This window comes from Mastigoproctus giganteus, unplaced genomic scaffold (assembly GCF_048544385.1).
Source record: "Mastigoproctus giganteus isolate SK-2022 unplaced genomic scaffold, ASM4854438v1 scaffold_15, whole genome shotgun sequence".
In the NCBI taxonomy this organism is placed as follows: Eukaryota; Metazoa; Arthropoda; class Arachnida; order Uropygi; family Thelyphonidae; genus Mastigoproctus; species Mastigoproctus giganteus.
Window position 1 is genome coordinate 1,829,928 of NW_028328292.1, and position 16,610 is coordinate 1,846,537.

General features: G+C 36.9%; 1 protein-coding gene across 1 annotated transcript in view; it reads right to left on the minus strand.

Moving 5' to 3' along the window:
• Positions 1–16,610, minus strand: part of LOC150074907 (peroxisomal trans-2-enoyl-CoA reductase-like) — a 136,426-nt gene that overhangs the window by 17,655 nt on the left and 102,161 nt on the right. The window lies entirely within an intron of this gene.

Sequence of the window (16,610 nt, forward strand, 5' to 3'; positions counted from 1 at the left end):
AGGTTATAAGTCTACCTGCCCCCAACCTCAAGAGGGCTTCTTAAGGTTATTCTAGTTCCTTTGTTCCCCCCCCCCCACCTCTCCCCATACACTGGTTATGCTTTCTATTTTTCCCACTGGTTATGCTTTCTATTTTTCCCACTGGTTATGCTTTCTATTTTTCCCACTGGTTATGCTTTCTATTTTTTGGAACTGAAATCCTATGCACCACACTTCTGTACATTCTGGGATTTCAATACAGATTTTGCCATCTTTATTTTTTTGAACTGTTACTTCTACTGCTTTTATACACAATGTCACATTTTATACTTTATATTGCATTACAGTCATGTTATTTCATTTCTATGTTATAGTTTTGTTTAATTTCAGCATGTCTAATGCTACAGTTTTCTCCATTCCAGTCTTGTGTTCTTTAAGATAGCATATATATTTACTGTATTCAACCTGTATTCATTAGCATGAATACAGATGATCTGCAGCTAAACAATGATCATAAATTAATTTATTCTGTAAGTGACATACAGTGCAAGGAAGATGTAGCAATAAATTTTTGAAACAGTTTGAGTGAAAATTTAAATGATTGAGAAGCATTATTCAGTAGAGTTATGTGGACAAAATTTAAGAGAAAAACTTGGATTATGAATATAATCTTGGAGGCAAACAGTGAGGTTTAAGAAAAACAGGCTATTCCAGGATCAAATATTTATGTTAAGGCAAATTACAGAAAAGACGTGGGTACATAACAACAACCTGCACTTTGAATTTGTTGATCTTAAAAATGCCTAGAAAAAGTACCAAAATATACAGGTAGTTCTTGACTTTACGAGTTAATTCGTTCCTAGCACTGGCTCGTAAAGCGGGAATTTGTTTCCCCATAGACATAAAGTTAAAAATAGGGGTTATGTTCTCAACAAAGAAATTAGTTAGCTAATTAGTTTATGTTTAAACAATGATTGATTTATCCAAAGAAATAAAAACGTAGCCTGTGAAATTAAGCAAATTATAATAATAGAGAAATTATTTATGACTTACAAATGTTAAAGAACATTTCTTCATCATCATCATCAACTAAATGCACACTCTTTGATTTGTTGCACAAGGAGTAGTCTTCTTCAGAAATGCTTCAAGAGGCATTTCTTTCCAAGATAATCTTCTCTTTTCTTTATAAATTTCAATAGCATGTTGAAATGCACTATATTCGTGTGTTTTTTTACGAAACGCACGAATTGCAACTAACACGATTTGTTCAGAGTAACAAGTTTACAAAGCATAAAAAAAAAAAAGAATGAAGAGAAAATTCTGAAAATTTATTGGTTTTTTATACGACTGAAGATTTCAGTAAAGGGGAAACATGTTTCACCATAATAACGTAAAAAAACCCACACAATTTAGTTATCAGTATTATTGCAAATGCAATAACATCGAGTTTACTACCTGTTTATAACTGCTTGCAGTAACAGAAAAGCCCAATAAACCGGAAAGTGCAAATTGTTTTTATTGTTTTATGGTTGTGACCTTCAGAAACGTGCTTTAGAAAAATATCATAAAGCTGTTCAAAATTGGTTCTTATAACAGAGCATATGATAACGATGAAAGTGTAGTGTATTTTAATGATTTGAATTGGTAACTAATACAATTTACACTATAAAAACGACCTTTTAGGGAGTTATACTGCGAAAATTTCAACTTCCGAGGTCATGGAATGAATTACCAAAAAAACAATGTGTATCGGGTTCACATTACGATATTTTTGCGATATGATGGTGTCTCTGGAACGGATTAATATCGTAAAGCGGAGGCACACTGTATCGTATAGCTACGAGCATGGTTTGAAATGCGGTATTTATGAATGTTCAACATTAATTTTTTGCAATTAATGTTTATATTTTTGATTTTGTTGATACTTGATAAAAAATAAAAAAAAAAACTCTTAAACCCGGGAACTCGTAAAGCGGGAACTGCCTGTATTTCAAATTTTAGAAAATTATCGCATCAAAGTTAATCTTCTAAGGGCAATTAAGTCCGTATAAAAATGACAACTGACAAATCTATAAGGACTGAAGGAAGCACTGGAAAATGGCTTAAAATGAAAGTATAAGCATGGCAGGACTGCACTTTTTTTGGCCAACACTTTTTATAATTTTCCAAAATCATTTTAATGAAAAACTGTAAATTATAATTATAGAAAAAGTTTAATACAGAAGATGTAAAAACTGGATCATTAAACTGTAACAAAACAAATCTGTGTTTTTATTTACATTAACTGTTTCTTATATGCATTTTTTGTGCTGAATCCAATCATGCCATTGATTTTTCTCTAATATCAATATTTTGGTGGCAGTTGAAGGTTTATATTTTTGACACATTCATATGTATTACATAAGTACATACCAATACTGTGATATATAACAGCCTTCAGTATTCGTATAATAAATTTTTTTTTTTTTTTAGTTTTCTATGACTGCCAAATGAAGGTAAGTTATCTCCAGATTCATTCTGCTATGTTTGTCAACATAATATAAATCTAAAGCATCATTGGTAGCACCATGTTTAGCAGTAAATATGAAGCCTATTTTGGAAAGCCTATGAGTGACCAAGACAAATTGTGGGCACCTTGTGTCTGCTGTCGTAGTCGCAAGTCAACAAAGAAATGGTTTCACGGCAATCTTTATAATGTACGCATTTTGCTATACCTCAAATATGGTTGATTCATTGATTGATTTAGAGATTTATTAGGTGCATCAGCAACTATAGCCATAGTACGCCACTCAAATATGGAGAGAGCCCACAAACAATCACAATGACTGCTACTTTTGAATGGCGAATATATCAAAGTTTACAAGTAGAAAGTCTGGGGTGGAAAAGCTATAGTGTATCTCAACATACCATCCTCTTTTGCTCTGGTGTCACACAATTTCCCATTCCACCTTCCAGAGAAGAAGCTTCAGAACTGGATGACGAATCTGGTGAACAGGATAAATTGGATTACACCTCAGAAGTCTATTCAAGTAAAAGTTGGTTAACTTAATGCAAGTAAAATTGGATGACTTAGTGCTGCAAGACTTGGGTCTAATCAAATCCACTGCAGAGCTCCTCACATCTCATTTAAAACAGTGGAATCTACTGGATCCCAACTCCTGCAAGACTTCCACAAAAAGAAAACAGATATCGCTTACACACAGTTTTACATTGTAGCAGAATCCCTGGACTGTTTTGACTGGTATTGGTCACAATCCAGAAGAGTGGTATCTTTATATAAAATAAAAGTTTGAAAGCTGTTACTTTGCAATGGGAATATGCACTCACTGATTCCTGTTGTGCACACTATTTGTATTAAAGAAGAATGTGTTTGAGAAGATTAAGTATGACTAGTATAAATGGGATACTTCTGGAGACTTCAAGATGCTGGGTTTATGATCTCCTAAGAATCACAGCTTTATAAAGTGTACTACTTGGTGCATGTTTGAAGAGCCATGAGTAGTGGAGCATAATAAAATCAGAGGATGGCATGTCTGCTTTCGATGCAAAGAGTGCAAGGATATTAAGCTAGCTCAGCATTCTGATGGCATACATGAGGACTTGAAGAACTGGGTTGATGCCCTCAAAGGGAATTAAAATGAGGGATCATCAAGTACTCGGCTGCCCAGTTCAACAGAAGAGCCTATACTCACACATTTGACAATACAGCAACATCTCCAAAGGTAGAAAGCATGGGTCCCACAGGGTGTAGCTACTGTCAGTAACTATTGTTGGGGGAAACAAAAAATATATAGTGCATAAATGATTAGTGGAATATGACCAGGGTGTGTCTGCCAAGGGCAAAAACATTAACAATGCAGAGAAGTATTATCTATCTTTAAAGAGCACAAAAAGTGATATTGTACATATTGGTACTAATAATATCAAAAAGAGATCTGAGGATTTACTTAACAAGTATTGGCAATGATGAGAAAAAATGTGAGTTAGGCTTAAATTTGACAGTTTCCAGAATTTAGCTCAGACATAATAGGAAGGGGTACATGATGAGAGTCCAGTCAATTGTTTCAGGCCCCAGAGAGATTGTATACAAGGCTCATGGGTAGAATTTTTCTCAGTATTGTCTCTGCTTGTACAGAAGAGGTTATCACAGGGTCGGGATAAACTAAAATAGAAAGGGTGCAAGAACATTTCCTAATGCTATCAAGGTAGTGTTGGGTGAGTCAAAAAACTACTAGCTTGGGAGGATACATAGACCACAGTTTAACAGCATCCTCAAGCACAGGTGAAACTGGTACACTACTAGAGATTACATCTTGCTTGGGGGGGGGGGTCCACATGGCACAAGCAACTATGTAGGCTGCGTTAGAGTTAAAAAGAGTAAAAACAGTTGCACATATACTTACTTGTACACTAATGCTAGGAGCATAGGAAATAAATTTGACTAATCTGAAGTACTGGTTAAGCCATCAAATTGAACACTGTAGAGATATCAGAAACACTGTGCCACTCAGACATAAGGGATGCAAAATTTGAAAATGAGTTCAGTGTGTATAGAAAGGGCATTGTGTATCAGTTAAAGTGGCAGTGGAGGTTTCCCTAAACTCTGCAAGATTTTTCTTATGATAAACAGATACTGTAGAGTCAGTCAGTATATGTAATGTGGGTGTGTGGTATAGTGTTGTTATGTTTTATGACTGGCCACTTAGCTGCCAGGGAGCAGCAAAAGCATAAGCACACCTGGCCTTCAGCCTTTGGCATGTGGAGGTGGGCCATTTGTTATATGTAAACTCAGATAGGGTGGTCCTCCATTTGCCTCACTCCACACTGGGATTTCTTTCCCAAGAGAGGGAAATCCCATACTCAGAAGTGGAGTGCCCCAGTGTCAGCATGTTATCAAGTTGATTTGCCAACTAGCAACATGAGTAGCTAAGAAGAAAGATTATGTTACTTGAATATTCTGAGTGAAATGAACCATCGGGGCATGTTGATGAGTGGGCTGTAGGGTAGTATATCTGAGAGCAAAGACAACTTGGATGAACTCTGAAAAGTGTTTCTGAGTCAGTCAGAAAGGGATGTTCTTTGTCACTCAGACAGAACCTCATCTTGATCTGAAGGATGCTCCTAGGGAGATGAGAGGACACTGTAATAGTACACGAGCCGTCTTCTACGTTTCCACACAGGCAGTAAGGATTATTACCAATCCCAAGGGAGTGAAGTTTGCCATTTAGGGACCAATGTTTGGTGATGAGAAAGGTAGTAGTATAAAGTCCCAGTGAAAGCCAGGAATTCTTCTTTATGTTCACAGTGTTCACTGCTGTGGCAAATTTTTTTGTAGTAGCTCCTTCCTCTGTGGCACCTACCTCTCCTGCAGTTTAGCATGAATGGTTTCCTTTTCCTCTTTTCTAATGTCACTTGCAATGTCAGTTATAATTTCTGCAACCTGAGCAGAATACGCAACAACAATTTAGGTCTTTGTATATCTCCTCCAGTCAAAAGGTAGGGTACCAACAATGACCAAGAACATGGTGTAGGTACAGTAGTGCAGGCTCTTGCTATCAAATAGGAGTGTGTGTGTGTGTGTGTGTGTGTGTGTGTGTGTGTGTGTGTGTGTGTGTGTGTGTGTGTGTGTGTGTGTGTGTGTGTGAGAGAGAGAGAGAGAGAGAGAGAGAGAGAGAGAGAGTTTTTTATCTTGCCTTTTGTGTATCTGATGTGAGGAAGGAAGGACAGTTTGTTGTCTACAATGATACATAGAGATTCCATTGCATGTCTTATGGACTGACCAGCTGATCTCACCAAAGGTGGTCTGGTTACACTGGGTTACCTTTTAGAAAGATAGTTTTGGATTTTTCCACAAAGATACGGAGCTTGTAATTGACAAACCACTGCTGTAACTGCTTAAGGACCTGGTTGGCATCATCTTCAAAACTAGAATGTGATTGAGTTCCAAAAATGAGATCAAATTATCAGCAATGGATACCATGTTCATAAAATCCAGTTCCTTAGAAAGCCATTCATCAAGGATAATGGGCTACAAGAAAGGGGCCCAAGACAGAGCAGCCCTAGGTGATCTGCGTAGTAACTTCAAAATGCATAGTATCTTCAAAATCCATGATGGTGAGGGCAGACTACACAGATCTACTACTGAATGGTAACAGTCTTGCTAGTTGAGTAGCTGTGAATAATCCTACAAAGGTTAGGGGGGGTGCCCTCATTCAGGAGAAACACTACAGGACACTTTCTTACCAAATGGAATCAAAGGTTTCTTCAAAATCCATGATGATGGCTAAAAGATATTTCTATGAAGTATATAGTCCACAATGGTCATAATCTTGTGTAGGGCATCCTCAGTGCAGTGGCCCTGCTTAAATCTGAACTGTCAGTTTGACAGAAGGATAGCTTCAAGGTAGTGAGTAGACACACAGGGACACAAGTTTAAATTAAAAAAGGATGGTTACAAGGACGATGTGTGAAAATTTGCTTTCAACCAGAGAGTAATTGACTGTTGAGAAACCTTCAATCTGGTGCTGTGGCAGTGGATAGTGTGAATAAATTTAAGGAAGGATTAGACAAACTATTATGATATAGACAAATGGTGTGGGTAGGGTTTTTTTTTTTTTTTGTTTGTTTTCAGCTGTATAAGCTTACTTCCTTGCATCATTTATTACTATTAATATGTATTAGATTTGTGGAGCAGTGTGGCATTAGAGACAAACTAGTTATTTCTATGGATAAAGGGATGATTGAGTGGTAGAAGACAGAGGGTAGTTATAAATGGCCACTACTCTTCTTGGGCTAATGTTATTAGTGGAGTCCCTCAAGGTTCAGTGCTGGGCACCTTACTGTTTTACAGTATTTACTAACAATATTGATGAAGGCATAACAAGTTTATTGTCTAAGTTTGCAGATGATACAAATGTTGGCAGACTAGTTAATGACAAGAATCAAGACATACTAGAAAAATGCAATAATACCAATTAAATGGCACCACACTGAAGGTAGTGGAAAACAAAAGAAGACCAACAGATAATTATACAGTTTGAAATGAAGTCCTCTGAGAAGTGCGAGAGGCTACAAGAATAGCTCATGGGGTTCTCAATAATATACAGGAACTCTGCCAGCACAGACAAGGAGGTGATTATCCTATTGTATAAGGCAAAGATTAGGCCACATCTTGCATACATCATACAGGTCTGAAGGCCCCATTTTAAGAAAGATGCAGATCTCTTTCAACAGGAGCAGAGAAGAGCAACAGGATTAGTCAAGAACACAAAGGGATACTCTTATCACAAGACTTCAGTTCTCCAAAATTTCAACAATTGGAAACCAGGCACTTGTAGGGAGACTTGAATGAAGTGTTTATAAAAGCTTTAAATGGATTGAATAAACTTAATGATGATGGTATTCTTGAAATTCTCTGGTACAAAATGGTATTCTCTTTCTTAGACAACACACACACACACACACACGCACACACACACGCACACACACACAGGTGGGCATAAATTGAGAAAGGATGCCTGCAGGATAAGATGTGAAAAAATTTGCTGTCAGCCAGTAACTGATCATTGGAACAAACTACCATCTGGTGCTGTAAAAGCGGGTAGTTTGAATAAATTTCAAGAATTGAAAATATTATTAGAGATAAACACAGAGGTGAGGAGCATTCTGATTTTATTTTATTTTGATTATTAGGGTACCTCAGCAGTGCTAGCAAAATTGTACCTGTCATGTATAACCCTAACTGTACCATCAATTTCTATATATTTCATGGTATACTTAGTGTTCCTTTTTCTTTAATAGCCTTGAAACATAGCCACATTTGTCATTATAGTAACCACCTGGCAATCATTTCATTTTGTAGTGAATGGTCTTGATAACATTATTAGTTAAAATTATAAAAAAAATAGTTGAAAAGTTCATTGAAAATTAGGGAAAAATAAGATGCAGAATGTTGATCAAGCTTCATTATTTGCACTCTCACCTGGAATTTTTCCAGACTAAAGGTAAGCAATGTCAGCAAAGAGCATAAGGTGAGATTCCACCAGGACATACAGTCAATGGTGAAGAGGTACCAAGAAAGGCAGGATAAAGCTATGACGAATAGCTATATTTGATTCTCTGTTCGGAATGATCATTCTGATCACATAAGATAAAAATCATTCAAATATACATTTTTTTAAGGAAATTTTTTTTTTTTTGATTATCCTGAGCAGAGTTTCTGCCTTTTAACTTGTGATAAACACTCAATTCTATATAGAAGATAAATATGAATAATAAATATGATATAGTATTATTACATATTTACTTTTCTTCATTTCTTTAATTCTAGGCAAATCATTAATGATATTCAAAAACTAACATGATATTTGGAATCGGTAACCAATTCATAAAAAAAAAAAAAAAAACACTAAGAAATACGGAAATGATATTTTGCTATTGAACAGTAGCTTATAAGATCTACAAGATTCTGTAAACAAATTAGATATAACTTTTAAACAGTTTGCCATTAAAATTAGTTCATTAAAATAAAAGTTATGAAAGCTGTGAGAGACAAGGAAAATTTATGATAAAATCCAAACAAACTAGTTAGTATGTAGTTTAGTTAGCATGTACATATTACAGTACGAATTAATTCTTCCGATTATCACGTATATTCTTCCGAATTTCACATATCATTTAATTTTTTAATTGGTAAGGTAATAAAGGGTAAATTTGTACTTAATATATCTTTACTTTTATAGCCTGTGGATAATATTCCTCCTATTTTCGCTAATTAGAATTGTTGTTTAATTGAATTAAAATTCAATTCACAAACGTGATCACAATGACCGGCGCTTATTAAACATCGTATAATAATCGTGAACGGTACTTTACAATGGTGACTCCATCGTAATGTGATTTGATTGTACGGTAAACCAATTGTAAAGGGGGGGGCGCATTGTATTTTTAACTATTTACATGAAACTTCGGTTAATTGGGGCAGCTGCTTAATCGGGCCAAAATGCACTAGTCACGATGTGTCCCAAATAACCGGAATCGACTGTATTTGGATTTCAAGAAAGGTTTTGACACTGTTGTGCATGGAAGACTATTATACAAATTGGAGCAGAATGGTATTAAGGGTAAGTTGCTACAATGAATAAAAGGATGGCTAAGTGGGAAAAGACAGAGGGTGGTAATCAATGGGTGCTGCTCTTTGTGGACTAATGTTATTAGTGGAGTCCCACAGGGTTCGGTGTTGGGTCCATTGTTGTTTTGTATATTTATCAATGATATTGATGAAGGTATATCAGGCTTAGTGTCGAAGTTTGCAGATGATACAAAGGTTGGCAGGGTTGTTAATGACAGTAATGGCAGTATGCTACTGAAACAGGATCTAGATAATTTGGGCAGATGGGCTAAGAGTGGCAACTGAAGTTTAACCTTGACAAATGCAAAGTACTGCATGTGGGTAGAAGTAACCCGAGAAAAAAATACCAACTGTGTGGTACTACACTTAAGGTGGTAGAAAATGAAAAAGACCTGGGAGTAATTGTGCAGTCAGATATGAAGTTTTCTGAGCAATGCAGACAGGCTGCCAGGGCAGGTCATGGGGGTTTTGTCAATGATATATAGGAATTTTGCTAGAAGGGAAAAGGAGGTGATTATCCCTCTGTATAAGGCAATGGTCAGGCCACGCCTTGAGTACTGCGTACAGGTCTGGGGGCCTCATTTTAGGAAGGATGTAGATTTACTTGAGCGTGTACAGAGAAGGGCAACAAGATTGGTGAGGGGAATGAAGGGATCCTCTTACCAAGAGAGGCTTAAGTTCTGCAAATTGCAGTGGCTGGAGACTAGGCACCTGCGCGGTGATCTGGTCGAGGTGTATAAGGCCTTGAATGGGTTGAGCATGCTGAATTCTGATGGGATCCTTCCACTTGTTCAGATTACGAACCTAAGGGGGCATAAATTCAAATTAAGAAAAGACAGATGTAGAATAGATGTGCGAAAATTTGCCTTTAGCCAGCAGGTGGTTAATTGATGGAACAAACTTCCATCTGTCGTTGTGGAAGTTGATAGGTTGAATAAATTTAAGGAGAAACTGGACACACATTTGGAGAGAATGGTGTGATTTTTTTATTTTTTTTTTATTTTGGCTGATGCTGCATAAGCTCATACACTTGCTTTCTTGCATCACATACTACTACTACTACACCATAAGTATCATTTTGGAACCACTTCCTGATTTTGGGATTTATACAGGTTACATTTGGAATAAGTTTTTTGATTATGACAACTTTACCTTTATTGTTCCAAAGGATTTGCTAAAGTTGATGACATTGTACAGCAGATATCTTTTTAAGGGCTCAAAAGGTGATATTGTTGATGACATTGGTAATGACATTAAGAGTAGGAGACCTGCAGAATTACTTAACAAGTCACCACAGGTCACTTTTAAAAAAAAGTGATGAATTAGGGTTAAATTAGGGTTAAAAAGTGTCTGCAATTCTGCCCAGACATGATAGGAAGGAATATATGATGACAGCCTTGTCAATCAATTTGGCCCTGAAGAGATTGTGCAAGGATTGTAAGGTAGAATTTTTCTCAGCATAGTCTGTGCTTGTTAACAGGAGAGACTACTTCTACAGGGATGGGTTACAGCTAAATAGAAAGGGTGCAAGAATATTTGCTGATGCTATCGAGGCAGTGTTAGGTGGGTGGGAAACTGCTAGCTTGGGGGGGGGATACGCAGACTAATAGATTAACAGTAGTTGCAGTCAGATGAGAAAGTGATTCTTGCACTGCCTCTATTGGAATGAGCAGCAGCCTGGAAGGCAAGTTTCTGCTGGGAGTCATCAAGTCTCAAGAGCTACTGGGAGTCATCAAGAAACAAGTAAACACAGGGGCTGTGTTAGGGTAACTAAGAGTAAGATCAAGTGCATGTATACAGTCAATTCTGCTATAATGCGGTACATGTGTTCCTAAAAATCTCCACGTTATGGCATTTCTTGCATTAACAACAGGGCTTAAGGGAAAAATATGGATGGGGCAGAGCAATCGAAAAATGTTGTGTGGTAAGTAAAACACTAAAAAAAATTAGAAACCCAATAAAATTGCTAACACAGGTTTAAACATCTTCAATTTCTAATAAATAAATATTACAGTAAATATAACACTGTAATATATATTTACTAATTAATATTTCTGTTCACTGACATTTTTTTTTCCCAATTTTAAAATTTAAAACAGTAAAAAAGATAAGCAATCAAAAATGAGGAATGTGGCATGCACCAATAACAAACTGCACAGTAACAGTTTTGCTTATTAAAAATAGGAATGAAGAGATGATTCTAAAAATTTTCGTTTTTTATATGATTAAAAATTTAAGGAAGGAGAAACACATTTCATCTTAATAAAGTAAAAACTCAAAATTCCAGCTATCAGTATTATCACAAATGCAATAAGATCCAGTTTACTACCTGTTTATAATAGATTGCACTAACAGAAAAGCCCAATAAACCGGGAACTGCAAATTCTTTTATGGTAGTGGCCTCCAGAAATATGCTCCTCTGCTCACGGCTATCACACCTCACGAAATTTCTGTTCGAAAATCACGTTATACCTGCATTGTTTCTTAATGTATCAGTGCATTGGAGCACACTTGCATTGCCAAAATGAGCATTATAGCAGAACTGACTGTACTTGCATGAACACCAATGATATGAATATAAATAAATTTGATGAATTTGAAGTGCTGGCCAAGACATCAAAGGCAGATACTGTTCAGATATCAGAGATGTGGTGTCACACAGATATAGGGAATGCCGAATTGGAATTTGGGGAGTACAGAAAGGATAGACAGGATAAGAATGTAGGAGGAGTTATGCTGTTAGTTAAGAAACACATAAAATATAAGGAAGTGCATCCAGTTGACACTGGATGCACTTCCTTACAACATTGCACTGGTGGACAGTGCAATGTTGAGTCAGTTTGGTGTGACATAAGCATGGGAAAGCAAAAATGAGGGAAAGAGTGTGTTATAGGCTTAATGACTCTGATGAGTAAAATGAACAATTATACAGAGAAATAGAGTGGGCCAGTAAATCAGAGTGTCTTATAATAGGGAATTTTAACTTCCCAGATATAGACTGGAACTTGTGAGTTGGTCACTCACACAATAGCAAGGCTTTTGTGGATTTATTGGATGATTGTTTTCTACAGCAGCATGTTAGAGAAGCAACAAGAGGGAGTAACACTCTTGATCTGATTATCAGCAGTGATTATTCATGCATTAAGAATAAACAGATAAAGGAACCACTAGCAGGCAGTGATCACAGTGTACTGGAGGGATTTACTTAAAGATGTAACTACCATTAAGGGTAAAGAGAAGGGTTTTTGTAAAGGTGACTACAGTGGTCTCAGACAGTTTTTAAAATCTATACAGTAGGACCAACTAATGATGTTACCAACAGCAAATTCTAAATAGGAAGCATTCAAGGAATTAATCTTGGAAGCTACAAAACTTTTCATACCAACTAAAAAATACTTATATATAAAACTAGGAAATTCAAGGTTTCGGGTGTCAGATTAACTAATGAGACTTGTGACAGAGAAAAAAAATGAGTAGGATGCATATATATTATCATAAATTATAAATTATCAGGCAAAACAGAAGCCCACAGTAGATATAAGCCATATCATTAAATCATCATATCATAAAATCAAGTCATAAAGGAGGTTAGGCAAGCAAAGGTAGATTGTGAGAAATCTTTGGCAAAGGATGCAAAGAAAAACAGCAGACTTCTTTACTTTTATCAACTCTAGAAAGTAGGGGATGAATCAATTTGGTCAACTTGATATCAATGGTTTGACTGTTGATGATTCTGAGCAGATAGCTGACAAACAATGAGTATTTTGCATCTACATTCACACATGAGGAATTCTCTAGGGAAGTGGAGGACAGAAGCTTATTAAACTCTAACAGGGAGCTAAATTATTTTGTAATAACTAAGAACAAAGTTGAGAACAAACTGTTGAAGTTAAACATAAGAAAGGCACCTGTGGTGGATGGGACCTATCCAGTTATATTAAATGAGGTGGCAAAGGAAGTAAGCAAACCCTTAGCCATAATTATGAGGGCATCTTTGGACTCAGGAGAGGTCTACACAGACTGGAGATGTGCAAATGTATCCCCAATTCACAATGGGGCATCAAAGGGTGACATGAGTAATTACAGATTTGTTAGTTTAACTTGTTCCAGGGAAAATAATGAAGTCACTGGTTAAAAAAGCATTGCAGGATCATCTAGACAAGACTACAGTAATAATTCAGACAGCATGGATTTGTTAAGAGGAAGTCTTGTCTGACCAATTTGATTGGATACTATGGTGTGCTCACAAAGGAAGTGGATGCAAAAATAATTTTGATATCATATACTTGGATTTCAGGAAAGCTTAAGCTTTTGATACTGTTGGGCATGGAAGGCTACTGTATAAATTGGAGCAGTATGGTATTCAGAGCAAGTTGCTACAACAGATAAAAAGATGTATGAGTGAGAGAAGACAGAGAGTGGTAATCAATGGACACTGCTCTTCGTGAACCAATTCAGCTTGACAATATCCTCAGAGAATCAAAAGATCCGGATCCCCTTGTGGACTATCTGCACACTTTCTTCTGATGAATACTTTCGGCAATGGAGTAATGGTTCTATAGCAAATATTAACATCCAACAACTACAATTTGTTCACACACAAAAGTACTCCCACTTTACCAAGATCTATACTGATGGTTCAAAGTCTGACAATCAAGTGGGTGCAGCTACTGTCTTCCATAATACAACTGTTTCAATTTCACTTCCAGCCGAATGCAGCAGTTATATTGTTGAGCTCCATGCCATTAAGCTTGCTCTGAAAAACATCTCACATCTCAATAAAATAATAAATACTGATTCACAGATATATACTGAATAATATATACTGATTCACAGAGTGCTCTTTTAGATTTGAAAAGCACTTCATCACTTAACAATTCTTTATTAAAGCTCATAAGACATAAGCTGATGCATCTTCACAAGCATCAGCAAACTGTTAATCTTCTCTTGGATCCCTGGCCACTGTGGTATTCCAAGAAATGAATGTGCAGATGCTGCAGCAAAACATCCCTCCAACACAGCCTCAACAAATGACCTTGTTGCATATCCTGATTATAGATACAATATACGGAGAACATCTACGGAACAATGAACACTGCTATGGAAAATGCAAACAAATAAACTATTTCAAATAAAACCTGAATAACAATTATGGATTTCTAGCCTTCGTAAAAATAGAAAAGAAGTAATCTTAGCCAGAACCCGAATAGTTCACACTCACCTCATACATGTCTGTCTGCTTACAGGAAATGAACCTCCGCAGTGTGTGCACTGCTCGCAACCACTTACAGTAAAACATATACTCCTTGAATGTAGCCTATTCAACAATGCCCGACGAATGTCTTTTAGTTTAATTTCAGATCTACAACAACCTCTATCTCTCAATGGCATCATAGGCAAAGAAGCAAATCTCTCCGAATTCTTCCTCTATTTAAAACAAATTCGAATGTATGTACTTTTCTAAATGCTGCACAAGCAGTTCTTATATGTAAAGTCAATTGATTTGGGAGGAGCAATATGGCCTAAGTATCCCTTGTGGCAGAAAACACCACCACAACAACAAAACCAACATCGTAGACCAATGTCATTAGTTGAATCCCCCAAAGTTGTGATGAGCACATTGTTGTTTTGTATATTTATGACTGATATTGATGAAGGTATATTAGGCTTAATGTCAAAGTTTGCAGATGACACAAATGTTAGCAGGGTTGTTAATGACAGTATGCTACTGCAACAAGATCTAGAAAAGTTGGGCAGATGGACTGAAAAGTGGCAACTGAAGTTTAACCTTGACAAATGCAAAGTACTGCATACAGCCAGCAGAAACCCCAGAGAAATGTACCAACTGTGTGGTACTCCACTTGGGATAGTGGAGAATGAAAAAGACCTGGGGGTACTTGTGCAGTGAGATGCAGTATTACTGATGACGTTTGAGGTTATGATAAACATCATGGCGAAATCCAATCTTCCTTATATTTCGAGGGTACAGCTCTAAAATGGTGTTCGCAGCAAGCCGGCCACTAGTTAGTACACCGGACCGAACCTATTGGTAACTCTTTAGGAGGCTTCCAGATCAGCTATTGTATAATCCTGCTACCTCTACTCTGCCAGACAGTGACTGGAGGGAGTCCGAGTAGTGTGTATGCAGGGGGCATTGTCGAGGCCACGTTATGTCAAGGATCTGGGCATATTCTTACCATGTGTACACCATATCCAAAAATTTCATTACTTCATACAGCATGTCCCCCCTCCCACCTTTTCTCATTATTGAATACACCATGAATTGTCAAGCTAATAGAGTAAACATATCTGCGAAAAGATCTAAAACTCCTAAACAATTCCTAGTTCATTTCACAAATATGCATGGTCTCAATTCTAATCTCAACAATGTCCATTTCCACTTGCAGTCTGCCAAACCTCATGTACATTTTCTGACAGAATCTCAGGTATCGGTTGATTCAACTACTGCTCATCTCACTTACCCAAACTATTCGCTGTATGATTCCTTTCACCTCAAAGGTGGTACTTGTGCATATGTCTGTTCTGATATTCCCTGTCAGAGATGTGGTAATTTGGAATCTCCTCTTTTCAATCTTCTCTGGCTTAAAATCTCTCTACCTCATTGTGTCAAATTCATCTGTTGTCTCTACCGTTCTCCCAACTCCACTAATCACTTGGAGCTCTTTGACTTCCTCTTTTTGCAACTTCACTTTCTGCAGTCCAACTTTCCTAATAGTGAGGTAATTTTCCTTGGTGACTTTAATGTTCACAATTCCAGCTGGCTTCTGTTTTCTAGTCACACTGACCCAGATGGTTGAGATGCTGAGGCTTTTGCAATTAGTAATGACCTTGCACAGATTGTTCATTTACCTACAAGAATAACGGACAAACCATACAGCCAACACGCTTGATCTTTTTCTCGCAAACAACCCTTCTAAGTACACAGTCAATGTGAGTGGTCCTTTAGGCATCTCACATCACAACCTGGTGATAGTCTCTTCCCCGATGGAGCCTTTATCTCATGGCTATTCCCAACCTCATATTGTTTGGCATTACAAGAATGCAAAATGGGATGACCTGTGAGATTTCTTTTCTTCTTTTCCTTGGTCGGATTACTGTTTCAAAACTTCTGATGTCAATGTTTGCTCAGATTGTGTCAGTGAAATTATTCTTGTAGGAATGGAATTCTTTATCCTTATCTAAACCTTGGTTTTCCAATAAATGTGCTAAGGTTGTTCAAGAGAAGAACATTGCATATTGCAATTGGCTTGTTTCCAATTCTTCAGTTTCATTTTCTACCTACACCAAAGCTCGCAACAATTGTAAAGCAGTTATTAATCAGTCCAAACTAGATTTTGAACAGGCTAAGAGTAGAAAACTTGTTTCTTGCCCTAAAGGAAGCCGAGCATTCTGGTCTCTTGCCAAAGCTATTGGCCACAACTTTTGCCCATTTCTGCTCCCACCTCTGTCAAAATCAGATGGTTCTGTTATCACTTCGGCC